The following is a 15,526-nucleotide window of genomic DNA, read 5'->3' as shown; positions in this document are numbered from 1 at the left end:
GTAGAAACTGCTCATTTGGTAGCCAGCCTGATACTTGGGCACGGTGCTCAGAAACACTATGGAGAGGTAAGGATGAGAGAGAGTCTAGGACAGGGAGCAATAGAAGCTCTCCTCTGTTTGCCACAGAGAGGACCAGGAGAGAATGGTAGAAAGACAAGTGACCTTGACCAAGGACATAACTCTGAGGCATGTGAATGTTTTCAGTGTGGTCAGAGTGATGGAGTGGGAGATGGCAAGATTCACTCAGTGTATTTCAGATCCCAGAATTCCTCTGCACCCTCCACCATCTCTCTCTCCTCCAGAGCTTTGCCATGCCTGGAGTTGCTCATCCCAGAAGAAACTGTGGCTGTGAGGCTTTGATGTCCTACTGCAAGCATCATGGAAGGAGAGGTGACACAGAACTGAAGTCACACAAAGATATGAAGGACTGACTCTAGTTGGTCTCCTGTGAGCAAGTCCCTGTGGGAAAGGAGGGTGTATCCAATGTCTGGATGACAGCTGATGGATGTGGAGGCACCAAGGAGTTCCCAGGAAGGAGAAAGGGCCAGAAAAGGCAGGTTGGAGGCACAGGTGGCTCCATGTCACCTTATGTTCACCCCAGGGGAATTCTTGGCCTTAGCCCTGCCCAGGTGTGGATGCAAGGTGCCCTGAGAAATACTTAATGGGGAGGAACCTCTAGGCCTGTCTTCCTCTTTGTTGAGGGACTGGGGGTGAATGGGAAAAAGTGACTCCATGAAGTTTGCCTTGGTCTTCAATGTTTTTGATCTTTTATACCCCCTGTATTGGTTTCATCCAGCTGTGGCTGGACAACTTGCTCTCATTGGATAATGAAGAACAGTTGCATAATTAGTTAATTACCCCTGATGCCAGAACTGCCCCAAAAGGAGGAAGCTCTTAGGCCCTGAAAGGAGGCAACTATGTAGGGGTTATACAGGCTCCACATGCAGAGCCCAGCCTGCCACCAAATCCTCTTAGGGAACTCCATGTGAGGTGGTCATCCAGGAGTGGGTGTCACTGTCTTGTCATCAGTTCAGACCCTGGAGGTTTGCTTGAGATGTGGGCAGCCCAAAGAAGAGACCCAGAGCTATAGACTGGATTTGACGTCTTTATTCTCAGGTGGTGCTGTATTTATTTGCCCAGCTGCCCTACCTGTCCAACCACTCTTGCCGCTGTTAGCCACTACACACAATAGTGGCTGCTGGCCAGTACCAGACCTTCTATGGGGAGAGTGGTTACATAAGCTATTTACACTGGGATGGGGAAATGTGCTGCACTGGAGTCTTGTTGACCCACAGTCATGGCCCTCTTGTGCTTTCGTTTTCCCCTAGTACTCCACTCCCTTCAGGCTCTAGGGTGTGACGGCTTAATGGATATGGAGGCCCACAGGGCTGACCTTTGTACTCACCTGTCACAATAGCAATACAAGGAGAACTTTCATAGGCCACAGTGAGAGCACACTAGTGTTCCGCAAGAGTCCTCTGTCCAGTATGCCCATGCATACAGTAACTTTGGGGGGCTGGGCATCTAAGACCCATGGTATCACACCAAGTTCACACCATACCCCCTCCCCCAAAGAGGCTAAGAGGGCTAACTTGTGACAGTGCAGTGCCTTTATTTGCCATGACCATGTCCATTTTACCTGTTCACTCTCTTTTGTGTGGCTTATTTCTCATAGGTCTTGCCTTATGGGCTGATGGCTAACCAGCCAATCTGGGGCCTTGCACATAGATAGCTATAATATCAGGCCTCTAGAAACTGCTCATTTGTCAGTGTATATGGTAAAGGGGCCCTCCTCTTGGGTGATCATCACCCACATGGCTCTCAGCTCAGCACATTGACTGCTCTGCCTAGTACCAGTATTATACTCAACGGTGTGTGTTTCCAGCTGCACAACAGCTGTCTATCCTGTGATCGACAGGATCCCACAGCTCAGGTATCCCACCTGTATGCCAGGCACTTGCTGGTACTGGTACTGGTGGTATTCTACTGGGCTTAATACCTACTGTGAATAATACCCACAGAAAGGGGACTTGTGGAGAACTCTGTTACTCTAAATATGCTCTCTGTTTGACTTAAGCGACCCCCGTCTTGGAGACAGATTCCTATGAGTGCAGCTACTTGACTGCTGGATAGGTGGTTAGCACCTTCATGGGGACCTCCTTGGTGATCGACTCAAAGCCTGCAAGGCTGAGTATACAGCTGTTAACTGTTTCTGTGAGGGAATAGTGGACTTCTACCCCCTGCCTTTTTTTTTTGAGACAGGGTCTTGCTATGTAGTTCAAGCTGGCCTTCAACTCACTATGTAAAGTGAGGCCTCAAACTCATGACAATTCTCCTGCCTCAGCCTCCTGAGTGCTGGGGTTACAGGTGTGTGCCACCATGCCTGGCCTCCACCCTCTTCTATAATTGTGATCAAAATCTCAAAGGCATGTGTAGCATTTGCGTGCTGCCACAATCCCCAGCTGAAGCCCTCAGGGGTTACATGAACATTCAGTTCATATGGACACCTGGGCTTGTGCCTGCTGCACAGCCCACTTTGCTTCACCAAATACTTCCTCAGCATCTTTTGCTCAATTCCAGGCAGTGCCCTTCTAACTTAGTTTTTACAGAGATTTTAAGATCTGGGTTAAATGGGGAATAAAAGCCCTCCAATATCCCAGGAGCCCTAGAAAAGTCTGTAATTGTTTCACTGTGGTAGGATGAGGATATGTCTGTATCTTATCAGTAACAGCCTCTGCCTTACCTGACCCAACAACTCCCCAAAATTTAACACCCAGGTTCTTGGACCTTGACCTTACTGACAGCCCATCCATGTACTGCTAGGTACTGTTGGAGACCACTAGCAGCGTGTTTTAGATCTCAAAAGAATCAGAGGTTAACATAATTAACATCAGTATAATGCCTGAACATCTCACAAATCTCACTATGCAGCCAAGTCCTTTGCCACCAGCCCACAGCAAATGGTAGGGCTGTGTAAGTAACCCTGCAGCAACACAGTAAATGTCCATTGCCTTTTGTCCCATGTGGAAGCAAACTGTTCTTGACCCTCAGAAGCTATGTCTGTAGAGAACATCATTGTTTGCAATCTGAACCCCTGGAGGAAGTCCACCCCAGGATGTGCTCGGGTACCAGGGAGATGTGCACAGTATAGGCTTGAGGAGGCAAAGGGTCTGTACCCAAGGTCACGGTCACTGGTCTCACTTTAATGGTATGTCCTCCATAGCCATTATGCAGGCCGCCTTCCCCAAGAATTTAGCAGAATTGCCATAAATCTGGCTACAGTTTGTCTCCATGTCCATTAACATGAGCACACAATGTACATTTGTGAGGGCCCAATAAATGGAAAGTTCAACATGAGGCCTCCAGTCTTTCAGTGTCTCCTCTAACCAGGAGGCTCTGCCTCTAATCAAAATTAAACCCCCACAAGGTATCATCTGTAAGGATCACATAGTCTTGCAAGTTTATAGTCCAAGCCTGGGGAGTCTTCCCCTTTTGGAACTGCTGATTGAAGCATAGTTATATCCATAAGGCCTGAGTTCCTTGATCCTTTCTGTGCCTCTTAGTATATTGAAGTGTTGCCAGCATCACTCCGGAGACTGCACTGGAGTTGCTTCCTCTGCCTGCCCTTGGGCTTGCTCCCAGCTTTAGGGGAAATGCCAATTCCAGCTGCTCCAGTAGCCTCGACTGAGCTCCTCCCAACTGCCTCTGCTGCTGCTGTCAGGCAGTGCCTGTCCCATGTTTGGCCCTGTATGATGTCTGTCAGTTCTGTGTACTCACAGTCTCTGGATGGAGTCTCTCCAGATCGTCTGTACTATTATAAATCAATCTATCTACATGTGGTCTCTGGCCTGATAGATTGCTTCCCTTGTAGTGGCCCCAGACTGGGCCCTGTATCTATTTCTAGTTCTGACTTAGACTCAGACTTAGATTCTGTTTGCAGCTCCAGTGTGGACTCCACTGTCTATGTCAGTAAGCTCTGTCATCTTGGCAACATGTGCTCTTTCTGAACACAAATTACAAGCAGCATGTATCTCTTCTTTCAATGTTCTGCTATGGGCTGGTCTCTTAACTCTTCGCTGTGAGTGCCTCCTCTTAAGGAGGCTTCCTCCTTGGCCCAGGCTGTGGGGAATCCCACCATAATACACCAATTGTCTTGCCACCAGTTCAGACCAGGGAGGTTCACTTGAGATTTGGGCAGCCCAAAGAAGAGATGTAGAGCTGTGGACTGGGTTGGAAATCATTATTCTCATGTGCCACTGTATCTGCCCAGTCACCCAGCTGCCCTATCTGTCTAGCCACTCTTGCAGCTCTCAGCTGCTACACACAATAGTGACTGTCTGCCAGTACCAGACCTTATGTGGGGCAAATGTTTACATAAGTTATTTACACTGGGATGAAGAGGTGCACCTGCGCTGGAGTCTTGTTGACCACTGCCCTGATACACACCTGGACTATAGCTATGCCCCTCTTGGGCTTTTGTATTCCCTTATAGGCACCTGGCTATCTCCCTGTGGGAGGGGGCACTGGCCTCAAATCCCAAATTGCACATTAGTATCTATTCAGGACTGCTTTGGAAGCCCTCAGACAGTAGGGTGAAGTAGACAGTGGGCTTCCAGGACCATTTGCTAAATAAATGGGGTATGGTGGGAACAGACAGTGAGGGATAAGAAAAGGCCTCTGAGGAAAACAGGTGGTTCCTGCTCCTACCAGGAAGTGCATCTCCTGCTGGACTTCAGTCCCCTGGAGAGTGGTGAGTGATGTTTGTGATCAAGTTGAACTCTTGCTTCATGCCAGCCACTGTGCCTTTAATCTTGTTTAATTCTCAAGTGAGTCTGCAAGAGGAAGGAACAACTTTCTCATTTCCAAACTTCTACCTACATTTTCTGCCAATCAACTGAGGCTTCTGGAGATTGAACATGGCTACACCTTAACATAGCCAAAGAAATGAGAATCTTGCAGAATGACCTGTCACTCCATATTGGAGTGAAACTAGAAACGAATAGCAGAAACATATGTACTTAAAATACAACTACTTTTGTTCTCTCTCTCTTTATTCCTATTATCTGTCTTATATTTCATACTTTATTTATATATTAACTTTTTCATATAAGGGAAACCATATGATGTTTAAGCTTGTGTGTCCGATTTACCTCACTTGACATTATCTCAAGGTGCATCCATTTCTTACAAATGCCTCAAGTTTATCTTTCTTTACAGCAGAATGGAGTTCTAGTAATACCACATTTTCTTTATCTGTTCATCTGCTGATGGGTATATAGGCTGTTTCCAAGATTTAGCTATTATGAATTGTGCTGTTATAAACATGGGTACACATACATCACTGTAGTATGATATTTTTAACTCTTTTGGGAAGATATGTAAAAGGGGCAGAGCTGGGTCAAATAGAAAAATTTCTACTTTTAGTTTTTTGAGCAATCACCGCACTGATTTCTTTAGTGGTCGTATCAGTTTATACTCCTACCGACAATGAAGTGCTTCTTTCTCCCCACACCCTTGCCAGCGTTTGTTATTGGTTGATTTGTTGATGATAGGCATTCTTTCTGGAGATGAAATCTTAATGTTGTTTTAATTTGCATTTCTTGAATGGCCAGTGATGTTGAACATTTCTTCATGTATTTATTGGCCAACTGTATTTCTTCATTTTAAAATAGGAATATTATTCTGGATTATCCAGGTGGGCCAGTGTAATCACAGGGGTCCTCTCAACTCCTACTCCATTTAGCGGGGGGAGCGCAGGGTTTTGGTTTAGGGCTAGGCACACAATACCCCATCTGCAAACATGACTAATCTCCAGCTGGTTGGACACCTGCCAAGCAGATCAGTGCAGTCTACTGAATCTCAGCAGGCAACTACTCTGCCTGACAAGAAAGTAGTAGACCTTTGCTTAGCCAACAAGTACCCAGTCCTCTCCCTCCATGTGGTTCTGATGTTCGCTCAACTCTAAGAACCACCCTCCTATTCTGTCTCCATGCCAGCTAAGTGGGCTCTAGTTATCATGATTGGAAACAAGGGATACATGTGTTCTTTTTTTTTTTCTGATACCAGGAATCAAACTCAGAACCTTGCACTTGCCAGGCAGGCATGGCACCACTAAGCTAAATCCCAGGCTTACATGTGTTCTTAATTATATTAACTTATATTGTGTTGCAACTTCTGACTGTAGCCACCCCTATCGGTCCTATGGTCTTAAGATTTCCAGGTCTTCGGGACCTGCTTCCTTTGGCTTGCTCCACCAGCTTGCCACCAGGACGGGGTGAGGAGGAACCCCCCGACCCCGGGCATGCCCACCAGCAGACGGCTTGGCCGCGCAGGTGCCTCCAACATCAGCCCCTGCCCCCCAGCCTCTGGCCTTTTGGCTGTGCAGCTACTTGGTTACACACTGCAGAGGCACAGGGGAACATAAAAGCCATTGTCCTGAGTGGCAGAAGTGAACAACAGAGAGAGGGCCTGCCTCAGGCTCCCTCATGAAAACAAACCCACTGGAAAAGTGAAGGGAACCTCTGCAGTAAAGGTACACCAGACCACTGTGATTGGTAAGTTGGAGGGACAGGGAGCTCAACTTATCATCAGCTCCCATCGGAACCTGGAATCTGCCTGAATCTCATGGGTCTGGGACGAGCATACTGAAACTCACTGACTTATAATTTCACACTGCTGCCCACATTGTCTATCATGGCATCAGAGACACACCCTAAAGGAGGCCCTTCATTTTTAAAGGTGATAGATTAATAACTACCACAAATTGTCATTCTCTAAGATGTATTTGATGCTATGGTGTTGCTGATTGTATCACTTGGGCTAAGGTGTTGTGATTGATCTAAACAGTTGTCCTTCCTGGTATAATGACAATGAGACACCCTCAGAGTCATTAGAGACTCAAAACCTAAAGACCAGCTATATCTGTAAGACACTTCTGAGAAACAATCATTCCATAAAGGTTCTAAATACCAGCAACAAAGATACTTACAATAAGGAATATTGAAGTATCAACCCAGGAACTGAACCAAAAGCAGTACCAACAACAAAAATAGAAATGAGAAGACACCTAAGCAAGGACAGTACCAAAAACAAAAATGAGCAGACATTTAAGCAAGTCAAAAACCCAGATTTCCACCCCACAAAAGGCAAATTCTGGGGGAAATGAGGCGGAAAAGTCTGATAATCAATCACCTGGACACCCTGAACTGATAGCACAGGAAGTAACAAAACAGATGAATGAGATTCTAGAAAAATTCAAAGTGGAAATAATCTCCCAGATAACTGCAGAGATGGTGAGCAGAGTGAGAGACATGATTAGAGGCTCTAGAACAGAAACTGATAAAAAAAAATAGATGAGCTCAGAAACATGCTGGAAGCCATGAATGCCCAGCATAAGAAAGAAATGGAAACCATGATCACCCAAAATAAGAAAGAAATGGAATCCATGAAACAGATTCAAACAGATATTCAGGAGATTAAAAACTCCAGTGGGGAAAAAAAAACAAACTCCAGTGAAAGCATGTAGAGCAGATAAAGGGAATCTGAAGATAGAATATCAGATATAGAAGACAGGATTGTGGTGAAGGACCATGAAAACAGAGATTTCTTTTTTTTTTTCTTCTGAGATTTCTTAAAAATAATAAGGGACCATGAGAAATCAATTCAGCAGCTGCTAGATGATGCAAAGAAGAATAACATAAGACTGATAGGAGTCCATGAAAAAACAGGAGAAAGTACAATTGACATGAAAAAACTGTTCACAGAAGTAATAGTAGAAAACTTCCCAGACAGAGGTGGAGAATTGGACATACAGATAAGTGAGGCATATAGAACTCCACCCAGCCATGATAAAAAAAAATCTACACCTAGACATATAATAGTCAAGATCCCAGAAACCCAACAGAAGAACAAAATCCTACAGGCAGTTAGAGAAAAGAAACAAATCACCTATAAAGGAAAGCCCATCAGAATCACGGCAGACTTCTCAACACAAACCCTCAAATCAAGGAGAGCCTGGAGTGAAGTATTCAAGCCCTAAAAGAAAATAACTTCCAACCTAGACTGCTGTATCCTGCAAAATTATCTTTCAAAATCGATGGGGAAATTAGATAATTCCACAACAAAGAACACCTGAGAAATTTCATGAACACCAAACGAGCACTCCAAACAATTCTAAGCAATATCCTAGAAAAAGGCAACGAAGGTCACAACTCCATGAGGCTCAACAGAGGGAAGCCACAAGGCAAGGTAAGAAACTAAAGGGAAAGGGGGAAAAAGAAATAAGAGCCAACAACAGTAAAACATCATGACAAGGATGAGTCAATATCTATCAATTATAATGATCAATGTTAATGGCCTCAATTCACCAATCAAAGGAAGTAGACTGACAGAATGGATTAAGAAGCAAAAATCCAGCAATATGCTCTATACAAGAAACACACCTAACTGAGAAGGAAATTCATAGACCGAAAGTAAAAGAATGGAAAACAGTTCTCCATGCAACAGGAACCCAGAAAAAAGCAGGGGTAGCAATCTTATTTGCAGACAAAGTAGATTTCAAACCAAAACTAATTGAGAGACAAAGATGGCCACTACATCCTTGTGAAGGGAACAATCCAAGAGGAAGAGATGACAATCCTAAATATATATGCACCAAATATGAATGCCCCCAACTACACAAAACAAATATTAACGGACATGAAAAACCAAATAAGCACTAATACAATTGTAGTGGGGGACCTCAATATCCCACTATCACAAATAGACAGATCATCTAGAAAAAAATTAACAATGAAATTCTAGAACTGAACCAAGCTATTGAACAAATGGGCTTGATAGATATTTACAGAGTGTTCCACCCCACAAAATCAGAATACACATTTTTTTCAGCTGCACACTGGTCATTCTCCAAAATAGACCACATTCTAGCTCACAGGACATGTCTAAGTCAATGTAAAAGAACTGAAATTACCCCCTGTATATTATCAGACCATAGTGCAATAAAATTGGAGATCAATAACATGAGGAACTGCAAAAGTCCCACAAACACCCGGAAATTGAATAACACCTTCCTGAACAACCAATGGGTCACAGAGGAAATTAAAGAAGAAATTAGACAGTTTCTACAAGTAAATGATAATGCCAGTACAACATACAGGAATCTATGGGACACAATGAAAGCAGTTCTACGTGAGAAATTCATAGCAGTGAATGCCCATATTAGGAAAACAGAGAGAACTCAGATAAATAACCTAACACAGAACCTCAAACTCCTAGAAAAAGAAGAGAATAACAAACACAAAGCTCACACAAGAGAGGAAATTATAAAGATCAGAGCAGATATCAATGCAATGGAGACTAAGAGAAAGATACAAAAAAATTAATGAATCAAAGAGTTGGTTTTTTGAAAGAATAAATAAATTTGATAAACCTTTAGCCAACCTTGTCAAAAAAAGGAAAGAAAAGGCTCAAATCCATGCAATTAAGAACAAAAAAGGGGAAGTCACAACAGAACCAGCAGAAATCCAGAGGATCATCAATACCTACTTTGAGAACCTGTACTCTAATAAAATGGAAAACACAGAAGAAATGGACAGATTCCTAGGTACATATGAATTGCCAAAGTTAAATAAAGAAGATATAGAAATTCTAAACACCCCAATTACAATGAGTGAAATTGAAAATGTAATAAAAAGTTTACCAACAAAGAAAAGCCCAGGTCCTGATGGCTTCACTGCTGAATTCTACAAGACATTTAAAGAGGAACTAATGCCATTACTCTTTAAACTCATCAAGGAAATTGAAAGGGAAGCAAAGCTTCCAAACTCATTCCTGGAAGCAAGTGTTACTTTAATTCCAAAACCAGGGAAAGACCCAACCTAAAAAGAGAACTACAGGCCAATCTCCCTAATGAACATAGATGCAAAAATCCTCAACAAGACACTGGCAAACAGAATACAGAGGGTCATCAAGAAGATCATACACCCCGACCAAGTCAGATTTATCCCAGGGATGCAAGGATGGTTCAATATTCATAAATCAAGAAATGTAATACACTATATTAACAGAGTCAAGGACAAAAACCATATGATCATTTCAATTGATGCAGAAAAGGCATTCGACAAAATCCAGCACACATTCATGATAAAAACCCTACAGAAAATTGGAAGAGGAGGTCTTTATCTCAACCTGATTAAGGCTATCTATGAAAAACCAACAGCCAACATCATACTAAATGGTCAAAAACTGAAAACTTTCATGCTAAAATCAGGAACAAGACAAGGATGCCCGCTATCACTACTCCTGTTCAATATAGTTCTGGAAACATTAGCCACAGCAATTAGAAAAGAGAAAGAAATAAAAGGAATAAAGATAGGAAAGGAAGAAGTTAAACTGTCCTTATTTGCTAATGATATGGTACTTTACATAGAAGACCCAAAAAACTCTACCAAAAGACATCTAGACTCAATTGACAGATTCAGTAGAGTAGCTGGATATAAGCTCAACACTCAAAAAACAATAGCCGTCTTATACACAAATAGCAGACTCACTGAGAGAGAAATTAGGGAAACAATTCCTTTTACAATAGCATCCCAAAAAATGAAATATCTAGGAATCAATCTTACAAAGGAAGCAAAAGACCTCTACATTGAAAACTACAGCACCCTGAAAAAGGAGATCAAGGAGGATATAAGAAAATGGAAAGACATCCCTTGCTCCTGGGTAGGAAGAATCAATATAGTGAAAATGGCCATACTTCCAAAACTTCTATATAGATTTAATGCAATGCTTATTGAAATTCCAACAATATATTTCACAGAACTAGGGAAAACAATCCAAAAATTCATTTGGAACAAGAAGACACCTAGAATAGCAAAAGCAATTCTGGGCAACAGAAACATGGCAGGGGGTATCACAATCCCCAACTTGAAGCTATACTACAAAGCTACTGTGATAAAAACAGCATGGTACTGGCAAAGAAACAGGCCCAAGGATCAGTGGAATAGATTAGTAGATGCAGAAACAACTTCAGACATACTCAGCCATCTCATCTTTGACAAAGGAGCCAACCACCCTCATTGGAGGAAAGACAGCCTATTTAATAAATGGTATTGGAAAAACTGGATTTCAACCTGCCACAGATTAAAACTAGACCCATATCTATCACTATGCACTAAACTAAAATTGAAGTAGTTTAAAGATCTAAATATTAAAACAGAAACACTAAACTTGCTGGAAGATAAGTTAGGAAGAACTCTCAATTGGCATAGGAAAAGACTATGAACAAATTCTCAGTAGCATGGGAACTAGCACAAAAAATCAACAATTGGGATCTCATCTTATTAAAAAGCTTCTGCACTGCAAAAGAAACCACCAACAGAGCTAAGAGACAACCCACACTGTGGGAAAAATGTCTTACCAGCCATTCCTCAGACAAAAGGTCTACTATCTAGAATATATAAAAACTTAAAAAAAATCAGGCCCCCCAAATATAAAGACCCAATTCAAAAATGGGCATCTGAAATGAAAAGACATTTCCTAGAAAAAGAAGTTAATGTAGCAAATAAATATTTGAAAAAATGTTCAACATCACTGGTCATTCAAGAGATGCAGATGAAAACAATGATGAGATTCCACCTCACCCAGGAAAGAATGGCTGCTATCATGAAATCAACCAATAACAAATGCTGGTGGGGCTGTGGAGAGAAAGGAACCCTGCTCCATTGTTGGTGGGAGTGTAGACTGGTGCAACCACTGTGGAAATCAATATGGAAATACCTCAAAAAACTCGGATTAGAGGTCCCATTTGACCCAGCTATTCCTTTGCTGGGTATATCTACCCAAAAGAATTAAAAGAATCATACCACAGTGATACATGTGCACCCATATTTATAGCGGCACAGTTTGTAATAGGTAAAGTTTGGAAGCAGCCCAATTGCCCATCAACTAGAGCCTGGATAAAGAAGATGTGTTTTTTTTTTTTTTTATAAAATGGAGTACTACTCAGCCATAAAGAATGAGAAACTAGAGATATTTATAGCTAAATGGATGCACATTTAGGCCATCCTCTTAAGTGAAATAAATAGGACATACATGTGTAAATACCGAATAGTTTCTCTGGTGTGAGAAACTGAAAGGGTAAATACAGATCCAAACGTATATTAGATAATATGAAATAGGAAGAAAAGGTAAAAAGGGGAAGGAGAAGTGGGAGGAGTAGGGGAAAGAAAAGGGGAATGGAGTTAATATGAGAAAATGAAAAAATGTAAACAAAGTCTTTGTGAATAGGGAGGGGTGGAGGGGGTGAAGGGAGGGCAGGGGAATGGGGAAAAAATAAGAACCAAGATACATCATGTAAAAGTACAAGTTCCCAATGATGAATATAACTGTATTGTATACCTAAAACGTACCAATAAACTTAATGGAAGAAAAAATAGATTGCCAGGTCTTATGTCCTGCCTAAGTGACCCAGTGTCAAACAATTGACAGCCTCTTATTGGTGTGTTCTGCCAACATTTATTGAACAACTGCTATTTGCTGGGCACTATTCTAAGCCCTGAGAATATGGCAACGAACAAGATGTAGCTTCCATGGAAATTTCTATGAAGTTTTGTTTTGTGTTTTGTTTTTTTGAGACAGAGTCTTGTTACGTAGTTCAGGTTGGCCTTGATGCCAGGCAGCCCTTGATTTTTTTGACCATCCTCCTGTCTCAGCCTCCTGAGTTCTTGGATTATAGATATGTGCCACCACATCCATCTTATGAAGCTATTCTTTTTTTTCTTAAACTCTTTTATTGGTACATTTTAGGTATACAATACATTTACATTTATCACTGGGTGCTTGTACCTGCACATGATGTATCTTGGTTCTTATTTCTTCCCCATTACCTGTGCACCCTTCACCCCCTCCATCCTTCCCTATTTACATAGACTTCGTTTCCATTTTTTTCTTTTCTCATAATTTTTCCTTTCCCTTCTTTCCTTTCCCCTTCCCTTCCCATCACCCCTACCCCTTTGGACCTTTTCCTATTTCAAAGTATCAATTATTCATTATTAATCCTTTTAATCCTTATTTATACTTTCAGTTTCTCATATGAGAGAAACTATTACAAAGCAGTTCTTGACCAGAGAAGATTTCTCTGGTGACGCTTGCACAGAAAGCCAGCAGAAATGAGGGAGAAAGCTACATGAAGACCCTAAGGGAGAGTGTCAATGGAAGGGGGAAGAGTGGATGAGAAGTCCTGAGGTCAGAATGGGTTGCGCATGTTCTTAAGAACAAAAACAAAGTTATTATAGTATAGCAAGAGAGGAATGAGCAGGCAGGAGAAATGCAAGAAGTAAGGCCCAGAAGTTTTTCCTAAAACCCTGCTTAGTTCCCTAGCTGGAAGACCTACAAATAAGACTGCCCAGAGATATGGAGCCAAAAGAAAAACAGAAGTTTACTGATGTATGCATTGTACACATACGCATGGGAGTGTTCAGGTATGAGTAACCTGACTTGGGTTTAAACACCCACAAAAGAAAACAGTGTGGGGTTTTGGGGCAGGGAAGGCAAGTTATGAGAAAGTGACCAGAAGTGACCAGAAAAGCTTGGTAAATAAGAGTTGATTACTAAGGTTTGTTGTACAGATTTGAGTTGGTATCTTCTGAATAGATGAGAATTTAGAATCCCCCCTTTCCTGTCTCTTTAAAAGGAAGTTTCCTTACATACGAATTTCCTTATGAAGAAAAAATTGTGCTCTGTTCTTAGAGCTTTTCTTGTGTCTGCTGGTTCTCAATGGCCTTTAGCTCAAAATAATCCTTGTGCCAACGAGGCATATTTTGGAGTGACATATTCTGGCTGCTCAAAAGCTTATTTTGTTCTTGCTATGTGTTTCTTCCTCTCTTTTTAGTCACCTACCAGCTTTTAAAAATTTTTTAATTTTATTCATACATTTTAGGTATACAATATAATGACATTCATCATTGGAAATTTGCACCTTTACATATCTCTCTTGGTTCTTATTTTTTCTCCCTTCCCCTGCCCTCCCTTCAACCCCTCCATCCCTCTCTATTTACAAAGACTTTGTTTTCATTTTTTCATCTTCTCATATTAATTCCATTCCCTTCTTTCTTTTCTCCTACCCCTCCCACTTCCTCTTCCCCTTTGCCCCTTTTCTTCCTATTTCACATTATCTATTATACTTTTTAATCCTTGTTTACACTTTCAGTTTCTCATACTAGAGAAACTATTCAGTATTTACATGTGTGTCCTATTTATTTCACTTAAGAGGATGGCCTCAATGTGCATCCATTTAGCTATAAATGTCTGTTATTTCTCATTTTTTATGGGTGAGTAGTACTCCATGTTATAAAAACACACATTTTCTTTACCCAGTCTCCAGTTGATGGGCAATTGGGCTGCTTCCAAGTTTTAGCTATTACAAACTGTACTGCTATGAACATGGGTGCACATATATCACTGTGGTATGATTCTTTTAATTCTTTGGGGAAGATCCCCAGCAGTAGAATAGCGGGGTCAAATGGGACTTCCAGTCCTAGTTCTTTGAGGTATCTCCATACTGATTTCCACAATGGTTGCACCAGTCAGTGTACACTCCCACCAGCAGTGCAGCAGGGTTCCGCTTTCCCCACAGCCCCGCCAGCATTTGTTATTGGTTGATTTCATGATAGCAGCCATTCTTTCTGGAGTGAGGTGGAATCTCAGCATTGTTTTCATTTGCATCTCTTGAATGACCAGTGATGTTGAACATTTTTTCATATGTTTATTTGCTATTTCTACTTCTTTGTTTGAGAAATGTCTTTTCATTTCATATACCCATTTTTGGATTGGGTCTTTAAATTTGAGAGGTCTGATTTTTTTTAAGTTCTTAATAGATTCGAGATAGTAGACCTTTATCTGAGGAACAGCAGGTGAAGATTTTTTCCCACATTGTGGTTGTCTCTTCACACTGCTGGTGGTTTCTCTTGCTGTGCAGAAGCTTTTTAATAAGAAGAGATCCCACTTGTTGATTGTTTGTGCTAGTTCACGGGCAACTGAGATTTTGTTCATAAAATCTTTTCCTACACCAATGTCTTCAAGAATTCTACCTAACCTCTGTTCCAGTTGGTTCAGTGTTTCTGTTTTAATATTTAGATCTTTCATTCATTTCAGTTTTAGTTTAGTGCATGGCGAGAGATATAGGTCTAGTTTTAATCTTTGGCAAGTTGAAACCCAATTTTTCCAGCACCATTTCTTAAAGAGGCTATCTTTCCTCCAGTGAGGGTGTTTGGCTCCTTTGTCAAAGATGAAGTGGCTGAGTGTGTCTGGAGTTGTTTCTGCATCGTCTAATGTGTTCCACTGGTCCTCATGTCTGTTTCTTTTCCAGTACCATGCTGTTTTTATCACAGTAGCTTTGTAGTGCAGTTTCAAGTATGGGATTGTGATACCTCCTGCCATGTCTCTGTTGCCTAGAATTGCTTTTGATATTCTAGGTCTCTTCTTGTTCCAAATGAATTTTTGGATTGTTTTCTCAAGGTCTGTGAAG

The 15,526-nt window shown here is 41.6% G+C and overlaps 1 long non-coding RNA gene across 2 annotated transcripts in view; it reads left to right on the top strand.

Moving 5' to 3' along the window:
- The window catches only part of LOC110350282 (uncharacterized), a 53,196-nt gene extending 40,997 nt beyond the window's left edge, over window positions 1–12,199 (top strand). For both annotated transcript variants that reach the window (XR_015453083.1, XR_015453082.1), the window contains one exon: window positions 303–12,199. This is a non-coding gene — a long non-coding RNA (uncharacterized LOC110350282). The remainder of the gene's footprint in view (window positions 1–302) is intronic.
- Window positions 12,200–15,526: the final 3,327 nt, after the last annotated feature.

Source organism: Heterocephalus glaber, unplaced genomic scaffold (assembly GCF_053883595.1).
Source record: "Heterocephalus glaber isolate CG9 unplaced genomic scaffold, H.glaber_assembly_v1.0 deba00001457, whole genome shotgun sequence".
NCBI classification, from domain to species: Eukaryota; Metazoa; Chordata; class Mammalia; order Rodentia; family Bathyergidae; genus Heterocephalus; species Heterocephalus glaber.
This window is presented reverse-complemented; position numbering and strand designations above follow the sequence as displayed.